Below are 18452 nucleotides of genomic sequence, written 5' to 3' on the forward strand. Positions count from 1 at the left end.
CTAAGCAGAATTTTTCAGGCTGAATCGTCCGCAAGCAATTTTACGTGGAGGAGGGATTTTCAGCAAGGATGGAATTGTCTGGAGGGAATTTGACGGAAAGGGGTGCACTTTACGTAGGATGAAATTTCCACGGGGGATACGAGGTGGGGGAATACATTTCATAGAGGATGAGCCAGATCTACTGACATTATTTGAAAAACGATCAGAAATTAAAAGAAGGTTGGTTTTCGTCTGAAAGTAAGGAGCAGCAATAAAACCTAAAACGAACAGAAATTTTCCATAAATGAAGGGTTGCCCCCTCTTCAATACCTCGCTCTTTACGCTAAAGTTTGACAGTATCTCCCAATTTTAAGAAAGGCCACTGGAAAATGAGGTCGTTTAATTAGAATGGAAACCTTTTTTTAAAGTCCTAACAGCTTTAGTGTAAAGAGCAAGGTATTTAGGAGTTAGAATGCAATTTCTTTTTATTTTCATATACAGTGAGCCAAATTAGAATCTGAATTAGTTGAAAAACATTGAAAAATAGAAAAAAAAACTTTTTTTTAACTGAAAGTAAGGAACGGCATTAAAACTTAAAACGAACAGAAATTATTCCCGTATATTTTAAAGGGATTATCCCCTCCTCAAAGCCTTGCTGTTTAAGCTAAAGTTTTATTGCTAGTCCAAATTCTACTTTTTAAAACAATGAAAGCCTTAGCGTACAGAGCGAGGCAATGGGGAAGGGGCGGCCAGTTGCATTTCCGGAATAATTTCTGTTCGTTTTAAGTTTTATTGTTGTTTCTTACTTTCAAATAAAAAAACTTATTGTTTAACTTAATCACGGATAAGAGCTTGAACTCTTTTCAGCATCGTTCTCTAATATTCTAAGCTTGATGGTGTAATTTTTAATAAGATTTCTTGACTTTTCGTAGATTTTCCCCTCTCTTTAGAAGACCAGGCAAATTTTTCAGGATTTTATCTTTTGATGGGTAGCACTAAACTGAATGAATCTTATGTATTTAGAATCAGCGTAATAAGTTAATTATTTTGATGGCTCTATTGAAGCTGAAATTCCCGTTTTTAGAGTTTCAGTTACTATTGAGAGGGTCACTCCTTACTTCTTTGATAATTTGATTCTAAGCGTCTGGTTTTTATTGAAAAATCGATAATTATACCTTTTTTACTCCCTGATTGAAAATATTTCAACTGAGTGATGTCTTCAACTCGTTCTGTGCCGTGGACACAATGCTGTAATAAACTTTTTTTTTAATTTTTGTTTGACTGTAGCCCTCAATGAAGTTTATTTAAAAATAGCTTCGATTTGAAAAAATTGTTGATTTTTTTTTTTCTAAAAGCTAGTAGGTATTGAATTTAACAAAAGTAATTTATTGAAGTCTTAAGGTTTTGAATCAAAGTAAGAAATGTAAACAAATAAAAATAACCCCAATTACAAGTCACTTTCACTTTCTGAATTCTAATGTTTTACTCTTTACCCCATTCCTTCAAGAATATATCAAAAATAAAACATGAAAAGTAGAGCAAAAACTTAAACAGGAGGTTTTTTTGTTAATTCCAGTTCTTCAGTAATAAAGGCACTAAATTTGTCGTTTATTATTTATTAATAAGTTTTGAGTCCAATATAAGGATTAATATTTGGAAAGTAAAAGCTTTGGTAATATAATCTGGCTTTATTTCCTTCCTCCCTCTGGAATGCTGTTTCACAGGCACTAGTTAAACTTTAGCGTAAAGAGCGTAAAAAAAGGCTTTAGACTTTTGGAGAATTCAAAATACAGTATATATTTTATGACACAAAACATTTCAACAATAATACAAAAAGGGCTGTCATAATACGATAAGCAGCTATAGTACAGGAAAATGAGCTCCAAAAAGAGGTCGACCCGAAACAAGTTGCAACAGAAATGATTTTTAAACCATCTTGTAGAGAAAAAAAAACTGAACAACATATCCATTTTCGCATATTCTGAGTCGACGCAAAATAACCGTTTTTTGGCTTTTAATGCTATTTTTTCCGTTATTGGAAGGAAAACCACAATTTTTGTGGACATGGGTTTTACTTGAACTGAAGTATGATTCTAACCCAAAATAACATGGCGAGACCGAAAACGAAGTCAGATTTAGCGTAAGAAGCACCATAAGAAAATTAACTGTATTTTTTCGACTTTTTTCGCCTAAAAAATACAATTTTCGTTGTAGCCCGATTTTCTTGAATGAAAGTGTGGTTCTGACGTAGAATAACGAGCTGAGACCGAAAATAGAATCAAATAGGTTGTTCACTGAACCAGAAAAAAAAAATTGTAATCATTAATGAATGATCTACATTTTTTTAGAAAAATAATTAGGGGAAGTGAATTACAAACCGAACTGGTTTTCAGTGGTCAGTATCGTAAATCACACTTAAAACACTCTTCGTATACTATTTAGGGTCAACCCATAGTGTCTAATCTTTACAGTCTATTAAATAGAATCAATCTTATAAAAAATACAAAATAGAGAATGAGAATCCGACTAGTTTCACAACTTCTTCATTTGGAATGGATTAACGACTAGGGTTCTAGGTTCTCTTCATCATTATTGCTGTCGATTTTTGGGGAGTTGGAACACATTGTTCCCTTGCAGGTTCTGTATGCTGGAGTACAAACTAAGCCGTTTTTAAAGCAGCTACACCTCGCTGAACTACACTGTACACGACAGTAGCACTCCACAATCTTTAGGAGCATACGCGGGGCTGGTGGGAGGTCAGTTGTTAATGGGTACAAGAAGTCATCTTTATTCTTCCATCCCCATTCCTCGGCTTTCAGTTCCGGATCAGGCTCCCCGGTCCGTACCTGAACTTGATAAAAAAAACTCTATAGCTATGAAACTTGGCTGCATCAGAAGTTAGTGGCAGATATTATGGGTGAACAAAAGAGTTTGCCGTTGTCACTTCCTTTTCAAAAACTTCTCTGCGGAGTTTGTTCAAGTTCCCTCCTTTGAACGAACCGTATATGATCAGCAGGGCATCTTCACGAGCGGTCTTGATTTCCTCCTTCGAAGTGGACTTCTGCATGAACACTGCAGCTGATTTTCGGAAATCATTGTCTTCTATCAGCCTCTTCAGTTCAAGACCTTTTCCCACACCGTGGATTCGCAAAGTAGAGTCACAGCCTAACAGGGCGTGAGCAAAAAGGATCAGATGACAAGTATCTTATCCCAGCTTCTCTTTCAGGGTATGTATGTCCCATATTCAAGGAGCTTTATTTGACTTTGGCTCAGGTGCGAAGAATAGTTTCTTGCTTGACAAGTCACAGTGGTAGCATAAGAGAACCAATAGATCGGTATCGTCCCCAACTACGGCAGTGTCGTGATACCGTGAAGAGGCAACAGCAGCTTCCACAATCGAGACATCTGCGTCACTGGGAGACAGAGACACCCTTTGCACGGAGATGATCAGCCAAAGCGCAGATAAACCTGGCTTTGTTTTTCTTGCAAGATAAGAACTCTTCTTTCTTCACCTTGAGCTGCATATCTGCTGTGAAGAAGATCTCACGGCCAACTGTACGACTCCTCTGCGAGTGAGCCATATCTTTTATGGAAGCCCCACCATCGTAGCCGTCGAAAACGATAGTGGCAGAAGGGTACTTTCCTGTCACGTAAGTTGCATAATGGTCTAGAATCTCCAGGTATCTTTCATTTTTTGTCCATGGTATCCTGTGCAGCAGAGCTCCTCCGTCTAGGATATATCGAGTGCCTTCGGGGAGGGGAAATGAATGCTTCTCAAGGTTGCACGCCTAGGCTATGGCCTTCGCAAGTTCTGGTTTTTTCGCTGTCCGGAGCATGCAGGAGCTGTCAAAAAGTGACGCTGGGTAGGAACACAGTTCGTGTTGAAAGTACTAAGTTTCCGTAAGATTGATCCTTTTCGCGGCAGAATCAACGTTGGCAGACGGATAGGCAGTTAGACCATTTGCTATGCTTCTTAACTGAACATCTCCCTCAAATGGTAAACCCCTTTCCAGAAACTCGGATAATCGTCTTCGTATCTTTGCAGTCTCTCAGTTGCAACGGCTCTGACATCTCCTTGTGCTGATCGCCAGTAACGTACAGAATTTGTGAGATACGTTCCATCAGAAGGTTTACTGTAGATCAGACTGGTCGCGACAAAACCCATAAGGACCTCTGAGCCTCTGTTATGCCACTGCCGTTGGTAAGGCCACCAGAGGTTTTAAGAGAGCGCATAAGTTCCTGTTCAATGACAAGATCTGTGGAGAGTCCAGCCCAGAATCTATCAGAACGTCTTACTACATGCATGCCACTCTGGAAAGCCTGGTAGACCGTAGGATGGGTATCTTCGAGCTTGTCCATTCGCTGGAGGTAAAGATGGCATGATTTCGTATAGTGGTTGTGTCCTGCAGCCGCCAGGTAAGGTAACATGTCTGAGGTAGACTTCAAATGGAGCTCCCATGACCCAGATCGTTCTCCTTTTACAAAGTTTCGTAGAATCGCAACCATGTCCAAATACTGGAACCAAAGCTTTGATGTTCGACACTGGAGCAGTTCTTTTCTCTTGCTGCTGATGAATTCCTGTATTTTTTCTAAGGAAGGATTGCCTTCTGCAACCTCAGCAACTACTTCCTTATTCATCAGTTTCTCGTATAGGTTTCTGAGTTCCACAACTTCTTCGGATGGTAGTCTTGGCTCATCAACACTAGCTTGGTTGTCGGCAAAAACCTCAGAAAGCAGAATGGCGTGTAGCGCAGCGTCAATAAGTAAATGTCTACGTAGCCTACTGCTCTAGCGATCACTTTTCCGCTGAGAAGGTGGGGAACAGTATTGGGCGCATACACGTGTTCAAGAACCTCTCTGAGTCCTGACCCATCCATGATGTAATCCACTGCTTCAAGAAAACTCAACGTGGTATGGAATCCGCCAAGTTTCAGGACGACTTTTGAAAGTGCACTTCCTGGTGAAGCCGCTTCGACCATTTTCATGGCTTTCCATCACAAGGGTTGGTCAAAGGTTACGACGGGAGTAAATCCATGTCTTATGGCCTGGTCTACAATAAAAGCAAAGTGGAGTAAATACAGGTGTCGTCACTAGTCACAAAAAAAAAAATATCTTAAACTGACCTGAAACATCCAAGAATTTGACGCAAAGCAGTAAAGTACAATAATTTGTCCTTTAAACTTTTAAAGTATTCAGTTCCGAACCACCATTATAAAAACCGACTTCTTACCTGCGCTAATCATTCATCAGAACACTAGCAGATTCACCGGAAAGTATTACTCGACTGTTAGATGGCGGAATTTCGAATAAAATTTTTTCTCGGGGTAGATGGCGAATTTAAATAAAAGTTATGATTATCACTGACCGGAACTAGTTTTCTACTCGACTTTCTGGCATTACTTGAGGTCTTCGTCTAATTGATTTTTCAGTCAAATCTTGGGAATAAACTTCGAAATTTTTAAAACACTAAGTGATGAATGTGACGATTTTCATTTTTATTGCATTACGTAGCCTTCGGAGTGTCTTATACTAGTGCCTAGTTCAGGTATTTTTACCAAAAACTGATCATTTGTTGAATTACAAGTGCCGATTGATTGTCTTTACAAAAATTACCATATTGATGATAGTGAAACTTTTTTGTTTTGCACCAGACACCCAATCTGACTTCATTTTCTGTCTCAGCTTGTCATTCTGGATCAGACTCATACTTCATTTCAAGAAAAACGATCGGATACTAAAATTATATTTTTTTTGGAAAACGTAAAAAATCGCATTAAAAGCCAACGTCGACTCAGAATATGCAAAAATGGATATGTTGTTCAGTTTTTTTTTCTCTACAAGATGGTGTAAGAATCATTTCTGTTGCAATTTGTTTCGGGTCAAACCTCCATTTGCCTGTACTACTAAACGAAAGTGAAAAAGACTCAGACTTGAAGAAAATGGTTATTCCCCCCCCCCCCCCACGCAAGGCGAGACAGCTGCTCCTTTGGTGTAACCTGTTAAATTGGAGTTTAGTTCACAGTACGATAATTTACGGATACTACATTATAAATTCGTTTGGGAGATTAGACAACCTCTCCTTAGTGTAATTATCTGATTAGGGCTCTCTGTAAGATGAATTGATGAGATCTTGATGTATTTAAGTAACTAACATTTAAAGAGCAGTATTAAAGGTCTTTGGAGGCTACTGGCTAACAAGATTGGCAACTGTGGTTGCAAAACTTCAACATATATTACTGCACCTTGATCTTAGGGTCCAATGAAATAATCTACGCTTAGTACGGCATAAGAGTTCACCTAATTCTTATATTTTAATGTTTAGGATATGCCTGGATATATTCCCCTTCTCTCTAGAAAAATATCTTCAACAAAAATGGTCATTCAGGAATCAACTCTGTTCCCCACATGACTTGGCTAAGGAATTGTTCTTGGAATTGTTCTAAGGAATAAGTCTAAAAATTACAGAGCAAGGGGACTCTGAGCTGTATAATTGTAGCTGTATAAACCCAGTCTGTTGATAACTGGACTTGGCTAAGGAATTGGCAAAGAAATGTTCACAACATATAAAAAAATCTTTTTTACTCATCCAGCCGAAGCAATGCAAAAACTCAGCATACACTAAACACAAAGTACCTTAATCAAAACAAAATAAACTGGCCTCTTTTACTGACCAAGGGGATTCTGAAAAATCAGAGATAGAGTGAATTGATCATCCCAACTTGAAGCAGATCAACAATTCACAAACTTTAATAACATATTCTGGCATGATGAATTTATTAATTGCAAAATAGTATGAGATGACATTAAACATAAAACGAGACAATTAAAATTTTACGTCTTAAAATAGAGGTGGAAGAACTAAAAATAAAGAAGAAAGGGACATTTAGCTGGTAAAAAAATAGATGACATGCAATGACATTAAACATGCCCTTACTAGGGCGAAGTGCCATGGTGGCATCCCTCCTCGTCGAAAGCATTTCCAAATTTCAAATTTTAAATCTTATCTTCTTTTCTCAATCACCTTTGTTAGAATTCAAGGGATACTGGGTGAGTTCCAAAGAGCTTGGCTAAATATCTGATATCATCTACTTTTCTCTGGGACTTAGCACTTGAAATAATTCGCCACATAGCAGTCAGAAAACGGTTTTGGTTTTTCAGAAGAGGATTCGTGAAAAAAGCTAAAGATACTCTTGCCAACAAAATGAATATAGAGTCAGGCTTGACCTACAATTTAGAGAAAAATATACATATCAAACTACCCACCAATAGAAACACAACAACGAAAAACAGACAAAGTCTAATGAGCTTAAAGTCATGGAATACAAGGGACTTGTAGTATGATTAAGGAATTTTTTATTCTCTTGAACCTACAACTGAGAGAAATGAAGAATATTGTATTAGCATATAGGACAATACCAGACACCTGGATGTATTGGCTCCACGGGTCTCTTAGCCTCCGTTGGTGGAAACAAAATATTAAGGAAAGTTTTTGGGGAAGAGCGGATATTATTCTCTAATTCCAATCTATTCCTGTAGAAATATTGTGGACAATACCTGCAATATGGGTGCTACGTTTTAGCTTAATCTTTCTCTGTATAGTATATGAACTTCATTCTCATTCCTACCATCAATAAAGAAGGAGAAATGGGGGGGGGGGATCATTAGCACAACCCCAATATTTTCGAGCGGAAAGCAAGTGCTATAAGGAGCTTTGTTTTCACAAATTCAAATATGAATAATTCTCGTTTTCCGCTTTGTATCATTGATCAATGTCTTGTTGTTTGCTAGGTTGTGTTGCTCTCTTGCCCCCTTAATGGAATCTGTGGGGAACATCCCTATCAAAAACAGTTTCGAGAAGGACCTACTTCGGAAACCACGGTAATGATAGCCGTATAATCAGTTTTTATATCTCAAACCACCCTCCAACTAAAGAGATGAAGGGAAGCACTTACTGATGGGATAATTATTGTTCACAAATTATTGCTAGACGAATTTCAAAATTGAAAATGAATAGTGCAGGGTTGGTGGATTTAGGAGTAGCATTCACATTCACAATTAAGAGAGATAGATAAAACAGCTCATGGTAACAAATAGAAAGCATAGAGTAACCCTTGTGAACAGAATTAAAACTGTGAAATTAATGTTTTTAAACAACGGATTCTATTATTCTTGCTCACACTAATCATACAAAATGTATTAATTTTAATTTACTCTATTAGGACATAAAAGAAGTGTATAATTTTAACAACAGGGATTAAACTCTTCCAAATAAAGGGGTGATCTTGACGGAAAATATGTATTCAAATGCAATATGCTTAAAAACCCTTTAAGCATTTCCTAAAAATATGATATTTGTCGACAATTTCACCATGTGTTATATGAATATATAGTATATATCCCTGCCCCCGAAAGATGAAACCTAATTTCCAAGTGAATCCCAAACACTCTTTACAACTTTAAGCTTGTTATCCTAAGCTGTTCCAGAGGCATCACCCATTAGCTATTTTGTTAGCTTGGCACCGTAAAGTGTCTTTCGATTTACCTCTTTGCGAAAAAATACATCCGTAGGTAAATAAACACATGAACAATTATTGCTCGTTTATAAAAATATATATATATATATATATATATATATATATATATATATATATATATATATATATATATATATATATATATATATATATATATATATATATATATATATATATATATATGTATATATATATACATATATATATATATATATTATATATATATATATATATATATGTATATATACATATGCATATATATATATATATATATATATATATATATATATATATATATATATATATATATATATATATATATATATATATGTGTGTGTGTGTGTGTGTGTGTATGTATATATATATATATATACATATATATATATATATATATATATATATATATATATATATATATATATATATATATATATATATATATATATATATATATATATATGTATATATATATATATATATATATACATATATATTTATATATATATATATATATATATATATATATATGTATATATATATATATATATATATATATATATATATATATATATATATATATATATATATACATATATATATATACATATATATATATATATATATATATATATATATATATATATACATATATATATATATATATATATATATATATATATATATATATATATATATATATATATAAATATATGTATATATATATATATATATATATATATATATATATATATATATATATATATATATATATATATATATATATATATATATATATATATATATATATATATATATATATATATATTTACATATTCGTTGTTGCTTCTTTTTTAAGGAGGTAAGGTCGTTGCTTAAGCATTAGAAATTATCTGTTCAAGCAATTTTTTCACTTGTTGATGTTCCTATATTGTAAAGTTTCAACCGTTCGTTAAGATGTTTATTTTATTTTAGTTACATCTGAAAGGGCTCGTAAAATTTTTCAGATTTTCAGACTGAAATGAAATAGTTAGTAGGAAATCGTTTAGCTCTCTGTTATATTTGCTGGATATTTTAATGGGGTGTCTATAAACGGCGATTTATTCTCATCTATCAAACATCTCTTAACTCCCAAGGAGTTTTAGGTTTTATATTATACCCGGATTTACACTACATTGTTTAATTAACTATCTTCAAATTTTGGTTTAATGTTTTGCTGAGTTTACAAGAGTGGCTGGGATACAATGGGTAAAACGGGATCAGAGTAATTTCTGGTCCTAGCGTGGAATTGGAAAAAAGCTTCAAAGCTTCAGAATTTCAGAAAAATTCAGAATTTTCGACATAAGATTTGGAATATTACTGTTCTATTTTCAGTGTTCTAGGGGATGAAGGCGATAAAAAACAAATCCCTGATGGGAATAGCATTAAGACCTCTTTTAATAAATTTTTTCACTCATTGTTTGACTAATGGTACCAATCTCGTATACAGGGCTCATTTGAACACGAAATTTTAAACACAAGTTAACATTGTTTATATAAACACATTATTAGTTTAGTTCACATTTCAAAATCGAATGAAAAATTAGAGAGTAAGGAGCTGAAAAAGATAAATTTGAAAAGAAAAGGCGGATATAAAAAGTTCTGTAAAGGGTTAATATTTTTCACTCAATTGTTATGGCATTATTGACTTTATATTTGTAATCCTTTTGTTGGAAAAATTTGATAGCAACAACTTGTATGGAACATAATATTGACAATGTGTTTAAACAGTTCCTTGTAAGACATTTCTCATCCTCTTGTCAAGTGATGTCTTATTTTTTTTTTCTAGAATAATGCGTGGACAAAACAAATAACAAAGTCGTCTTGAAACAGTTTATTGACTGTATAATACTAAGCAAACATTTAGGGTATACCCTTTCTTCGTTAAATATTAAAAGCTGTGTTTGCCATTAGACAGTTATTTCTCTTTTTTCTTGCGAAGTAAATAGTAAGAAATCACTGAGACAGAGAATTATTGCCAAAAAAACATCTAAAGTAATATTTAAGCCACACCACAGTCAATGTTTCAACATAGGCATCAGGCTTTTACGTATTTAACATACATCTGAAGCAGATTTTTATATGTTTTCCTTAAACATTTCGTTGCAATAGACAAAATAGCATTACTATAACGAAATAACTCACAAGTTGTTAAGATGCTATATTTTGTTTTGTAGAAAACTCCACGACAAAAAGCGATTATATTTACTCGTACAAAAAAAAAAGAAATAAAAAAACATAGTAAAAGTATTGTTAGAGTTGTAATTTTTCAATTATTGCTCAAAGTAATCTGCATGTTGAACATGGTCAACATAAAATGCTTTGAAGTTTTTTGATTAACTAAAATATAACCAAAAGCGACAACAAAACTACAAGATTAGCTAAGGTTTAAAATAAAAGCTAAACAACCACAAAAATTGTTGGAAACCACTACCAGGCTAAAATATCATCTCCACTTTATTGAAAGGGGCATGCCTTTTGCTTGGTATCAGTTTTATTTGTCAAGAAATAATAAACGAGGAAATCCCAATATAATCAATTTTATGTTATATTATATATCAACATATCAATTATATTATATATCAACCACATTGTGACTGCAAGAAAGAAAAGAATGTGGATCTCAGTTTAAGTAACTCTTAAGGTAATTAAATAAAAAAACTAATTTTTTTAGCTGAAAGTAAGGAGCGACATTAAAACTTAAAACGAACAGAAATTACTCCGTATATGAAATGGGTTGTCCCCTCCGCAATCCCTCGCTCTTTACGCTAAAGCTTTTAATTATTTTAAAAGTAGAATTGTGGCAAAGAGTCAAACTTTAGCGTAAAGAGCGAGGGATTGCGGTAGGGACAACCCATTTCATATACGGAGTAATTTCTGTTCGTTTTAAGTTTTAATGTCGCTCCTTACTCTCAGCTAAAAAAATTAGTTTTTTTATTTAATTTCTGAACATTTTTGAATTAATGCATGTTTGGTTTTGGCTCTCCGCACATAAATTATTAAAATGAAATTTTTATATTAATTATTTTTTTGGCTAAATGGCTTTCTCTTAGTTTTGATCAGACAATTTTGAGAAATAAGGGGTGGAGAAGGAGGCCTAGTTGCTCTCCAATTTTTTGGTTACTTAAAAAGGCAACTAGAACTTTTAATTTTTAACGAACATTTTTATTAGTAAAAAATATACGTAACTTAAGAATTAACTTACGTAACAAACTTTCATAACCTTATATTTTTATTATGTATACGAGGGGGTTTGTACCCTCGTTAATACGTCGCTGTTTACACTAAATCGTAAGCTTTGTCCCAATTCTTTAAGAATGACCCCTGAATCAGAACGGCCGTAGAATAAATAGTTGAAATTACTAAAAATACTTTAGCATAAAGAGCAAGGTATTTATCTCCTCCTAAATACCTCGTTCTTTATGCTAAAATATTTTTAGAACCCCTCATATGTGTAATAATCTCTGTTCGTTTTAAGTTTCAATGCTACTTTTTCCTTTCATTTGAAAAAACGTTTTCATGTTTATTTTTCATTGTATTCTTATAGTAATGCTAGAGAATCCTGCGCCCTTTTCATTGAATTTTTCTTCCCCCATGACAGATTCCTCCAAGGAAAGATCCTCCAACATAGCCCCCTCTCCTCAGCCCCATCCCCAAACAAAATAAAATCCCCATGAAAACGTCTGTACACTTCCCAATAACCATTACTATATGTAAACACTGGTCAAAGTTTGTAACTTGCAGCCCCCCCCCAGGGATTGTGGGAGAGTAAGTCATCCTCAAAGACATAGTTATTATGGTTTTCGACTATGTTGAACAAAATGGCTATCTCAAAATTTTGATCCGTTCACTTTGGGAAAAAAATGAGCGTGGGAGGGGGCCTAGATGCCCTCCAATGTTTTTGGTCACTTAAAAAGGGCACTAGAACTTTTCATTTCCGTAAGAAAGAGCCCTCTTGCGACATTCTAGGACCACTTGGTCGATACGATGACCCCTTGGGAAAAGAAAAAAAAAATAAATAAATAAATAAATAAACACGCACCCGTGATTTGTCTTCTGGCAAAAAATACAAAATTCCACATTTTTGTAGATAGGAGCTTGAAACTCCTACGGTAGGGTTCTCTGATACGCTGAATCTGATGGTGTCATTTTCGTTAAGATCCTACGACTTTTAGGGGGTGTTTCTCCTTATTTTCCTAAATAAGGCAAATTTTCTCAGGCTCGTAACTTTTGATGGGTAAAACTAAACTTGATGAAACTTATATATTTAAAATCAACATTAAAATGCGGTTCTTTTGATGTAGCTATTGATATCAAAATTAACTTTTTAGGGTTTTGGTTACTATTGAGCCGGGTCGCTCCTTACTACAGTTCGTTACCACGAACTGTTTGATTACACTTGTAATTTTCAACTTAATGTTTGTCTATTAAAGAGGTAATTTTGAGTCTATTTTACTCAAGCCCTTAAGATATTAATCCCCAAGCAAAACTTTGAATCAAACTTTGGCAATTCTGAAGCAATATCTTCAGTTTTTACGGACCAAAAGAAGGAAGAGTTTTTTTGAAAACAAATATGGAAAAACAGAGACAGGAATTATCCAATCCCCTTCAAATTTAGGCATAGACAAAGCACAGAGAGCCCCAATGATGATTAAAGCTTTGAAGAATTGTTTGTGCTTATCCATAGTGTCGAAGACTATGCGTCATATCTTTTGTGTCTTACCTATAGTACCGTCCTATATATTTACCTATATTACCTATATTTACCTATATATACCGTCTAGCGTAGCATATTTCATATATGGTCAAATATTTTTTGTCCCAAGAATATACTATGGAATTAGCCTTACTTAATTAAATTCTATAGAATTCTCAATCAGTTGAAAAATAATATAGAAAAATAAAATAAAAATGATAAGAAATGATGTTAAAATAAAAATGATAAATAATGAGCCAATGCTCTTGTGCTGTCTATAGTCAAGAGCCAGAAGGCTCCAAAGCGTTATTATTTTCTTTTCCAGATCAGCTTCAATGAAAAGGCTGATCGTATAAACTTCAGAGAAGGGTCGTTCAGCTGGAAAGCGAAATTTTTCAAGAGCATACGATGGTATTTCGTTTAAACTTTCAAGGCGTGTCGAGGAGGATGTTAGCAATTTTTAAGAGAGAAACAAGTCCCCCTCCCTATCAATTTTAGCTACCTCCCCCAAATAAAAAAAAATATCAGATGAAAGTTTTGGAATAGGCACTCTGTTCAAGTTAAGTCGAAAAGCGAAATAACTGTATTTCAGGGGCTGACTAAGCCCCACTATCCCCAGGGCGTGTGGAACAGTTAAGGAACGGTTAAGGGTATTATGTTGAAACTTTAAAGGCATGTTGACAAGGATGTTGAGAAAGGAACGGAGGGCAACCAGCACCCGTTCTTTTAAATGCTTCCCCCCTAATACCGCTATAAATCTTAAGCAGCCAGTTTATTCAAAATAATCACAACTTAAAATGGACATTTAAGGGTGTATGCCTCCAGGTATACCATGCCCCCAAATCTCCGGGTCTCTCCAAAATCTCCGGAGATCTCCAAATCTCCCAAATCCACAGGTGTCTGTAAAGTCTAAGTGTAGTGTGATGAAATTTGGGACAGTTTTGAGAAGTATGTTGAGCAAAAATCAAAAGAAACTACCATCATCCAACTAATCAAAATGACGTACCTGTAATACATTTGGAATGGGTAATGGTATTAACTTGAGATTTACAGGGCTAATGCTACTGCTAATATTATTTATACTACTACTGCAGTTTCAAATGTGACTGGCTGTTCAAAACTAACTGTAAGCAAGGGGGGACCAAGGTCAAGAATAATCGAATATCTAAAAATCAAAATTTTGATATCATTAAATACGTCAAAAGCATTGCCTAGTTATGCTCATTAAATAAAAGTTTTTTTCAACTGAAAGTAAGAAGAAACAATAGAAATTGAAACGAACAGAAGGTATTACATATATTAGAGGGTTCATTCCCTAGTCAATCCCTCACTCGTTAAGCAAGAGTTTAAATTTTGTTGCGACTCATTTAGAATGACCTGTGACTCAGAAATGCGATTTAATTAGAATAAACAGCTCTTTTTACAGTACTAAGAAAGCTAAGGGACGAACCCCCTCATATATGTGATAATTTCTGTTTGTTTCAAGTTTATTGTTGCTTCTTACTTTGAGTTGAAAAAACTTGTTTTTATTAAAATTCTGATCGTTTTTGAAATGATGCTAGAAAACTCAATGCCCCCTTCATTGAAATGTCCCTCCCCCATGAAAACTTCCTCCATGGAAAGATCCTGCACTTAGTTGTCTTCTAATTTTTTTTCTCCCTCAAAAAGGGCAGTAGAACTTTTGATTTCCGTTAGAATGAGACCTCTCCCAATATTCTAAAACCACTGGATGATGCGGTCACACTTGAGAAAAAATAAACGAACCGAAAAAATAAAATAAACTCGCATCCGTGATCTTTCTTCTGGCAATAATTCAATTCCCAAACTGCTCTTTTCCTCCCCGGTTTCCGTTCCAGCTCCGTTTCCACTAATTCCACCTCCAGTCCCACCGATGCCGACTCCAATTCTGGTTCTGTTTCCAACACTTCTTTCCCCTCAAAATACCTCAGTTCCAATTTCACCAATTTTCAGACATGACCTAAATCTTGCAAGTTATTATAAAAACCTTGAATAGTTTCAGAAAAATCCTGTCTGAATATTTTGTACTATACAATCAAAATATCTCCTGTTACAACAAAAATACTTAAAAAATACTTAAATTTATGTTACATATTCACGAAACTTAACATAGTGAAATCAAAATCGTGTCTACTATTATCAGGATTATCAAAATCATGTCAAAATTATTAAAACCTTATATGATATTATCAATATTATGCCAAGTATTGAAAACTCTTGCCTGATATTATCAAAATATTGTCTGATATTATGAAACATCTTACACTACATTTTCTATACCTCGACTGATGCAATGAAATACTCTATATCAATATTAAAACTATGCACGATATTATTTGAATCATGCAAATTATTAGCGAAATCTTCCATAGTATTATTGTAGCCTCACAAGTTAGAAACAAAATATCTTCAGCAACAATCCAAACGTGACTGCTAAAACTAACATATAATACGATGCTATTAAAATCATGTCATGTATTAATAAAATTTAACAGAGGGCTATTAAAATCGTGTGTGTGACTAAGAATAACAACATCCTTTCAAATTTCCTCCAAACCTTGTATGTTATCATGAATGACTTATATCATATTACCAAATCGAGTTAAATATTAAAAAACTTGTCTTGTATTATCGAAGTCTAGTGAGGTATTGAAGAAATCCTTCAGGGCATTACCTAAATCTTGCAAGCTATTATCAAAATTTAAAATGGTTGTAGCAAAATCTTGTCTCATATTATCAAACATCTTGCACTATACTATCAAACTCTTCGCTGATATAACTAGAATCTTCTATTGCATCATGAAAGCCACACGATAATATCAGAAAAATGCAAATTATTACTAAAATATAAAATATTATTATCGTAATCTTGCGAGTTCTTGACAAGATATCTTCAGCAACAATCAAAACGTGACTGCTAAAAACAAAATCTAATATGATGCTCTTAGAATCAGGTCGCCTACTAACGAAGCCTAAAATAAGGCTAGCAAAATTGTGTCTGCTATTATTAAGACTGTGAAAATCTTGTCAAATATTTTCAAAACTTACATAACGTTATCAAAAGCCTGCCAAATGTTACGAAACTTTGGTATGATAGTATCAAAATTTTGTCTTATATTATAAAACATCTCATGCTAAATTGTCAAAATCTCGACTGATAAAATGAGAGTCCCTTAGGGCAATATCAAAGCAACGCTCGATACTTTCAGAGTTATACAAGTTATTAACAAAATCTTACATGGTATTGTAAAAATCTTACATGCTATTAGCAAAATACTTGAATCTATAATCAAAACGTGTCTGCCAATACTAAGATCTAACATGGGGCTATCAAAATCAAGCTGTCAATTAAGAAATCTAAAATAGTGCTATCAAAATCCTCTCTGCTATTATCAAGAATATCAGAATATTTTCAAATATTATCAAACCATTATACGATATTTTCAAAGTCTTGCATGATAATACCAAATATGCATAAATATCAAAAAATAATGTCTTTCATTTTCAAAGTCTTGTGAGACATTATGACAATTTTTTCCTGTATTATCTAAATCTTGCAAGATAATATCAAAATGCAAAATGATACACGTACTCTTAGTAAGCCCAAACGAACCTAACTGAAAATCAGTTAACAAAATGTAACCTAAGCAAAAAACCTGTTGTTTTGCCATTTATAACTTTAAAATTTCTTACAATTTTAGAATTTTTACAAGATTTTGCTATTAGGTTGCATTAATTTGATAATTCACGAGGGTTTGATAATGTAGTGCAAGATTGTCGATAAAATCAGAAAAGATTTTGATAATGAAATACAAGATTTTTATAATATTGATAATATTTGGAAAGTGCCAGGCAGGATTTGCTAAAACATTCTAATTTTTGATACCAGTTTGTAAGATTTGGGTAATACTAGAATGGATTTTCGTAATATCTCACATGACTTTTTTATTTAACCGGATTTGGTAATATCTTACAAGATTTTGATAATATCACGCAAGGTTTCGATAAAATTTGACAAAAATTTTGATAATATTGATAATAGCAGATATAATTTTGATTGTATTATGTAAAGTTTAGTTAATAGATAACAAGATTCTTATAGCATCATATTAGATTTGAGCAATGGAAGTCACGTTTAGATCATAGCAGAAAATATTTTGCTATTAACTTGCAAGATAAATGACATTACCTTGTAACTTGCATAAATTTGATAATATCACAAATGCTTTTTGATAATACTTAATAATATTTTCATAGTATCAGACACGTTTTTACTAGTATGATTTTAGATTTTGATAATAACTTGCGAGGTTTATGTGATTCCTGAAAGGATTGTCATAATGTCTAACAAGACTTTGAAAATACAAGATAATATTTTACAATATTTAAACATGATTTGGTAATATCATGCAAGACTTTGTAAATATCATCTAAGGTTTTAATAATATTTGACAAGACTTTGATAATCTTGACAGGCTCATACACAAATTTGGTAATAGATGGCAAGATTTTGATAATTTTGATATTGAGACATACAATTTGATCGCAATATGTTAAATTAGGTAAAAGCAGTCACGATTTGAATAAAATCATGTTAGATTTCACGATATCAGATACGTTTTGATATTGCCTTAAAAATCTTTTTGTTAATTTCAGGTACTATTTTCATAATACCATCAATAATTTTACTAATAACTTGCAAGATTTTGGTGATACTATCTTAACTTTTGATGATATCATAAATTATTTTTAATATACTGTGTGGGATTTTGATATTGTAGCAAAAGATATTTGATAATTTCGGGCCAGATTTTGACAATATCACACAATATTTGGTAATACTTGGTAATATTTTGATAGTATTGGACACGATTTTTCTAGTATCATTATATATTTAATAATAACTCTAGATTTAGAGATACCATGAGGGGGCGCTAGAGGTTACAGGAGGGCCAATTGTAGGTTGGCACAGTAGCATGAATTCAGATGGTTTTTCATAGTGGGTTGGCTTGCAAGAATACGAATCAATGGATTTAATCGTTGATTTTTAACAAAATATATCTTGAAAAGGTCTTAGAAAGGATAAGGGATGTTAGAGGGAACCATAATGGTGTTGCAATCTGGCATGAATTTAAATAGTATATCATGTGGGGTTTGGGCTGCTAAAACAGGAACTAAGGGATTTAATG

This window comes from Artemia franciscana, chromosome 14, assembly GCF_032884065.1.
Source record: "Artemia franciscana chromosome 14, ASM3288406v1, whole genome shotgun sequence".
NCBI lineage: Eukaryota > Metazoa > Arthropoda > Branchiopoda > Anostraca > Artemiidae > Artemia > Artemia franciscana.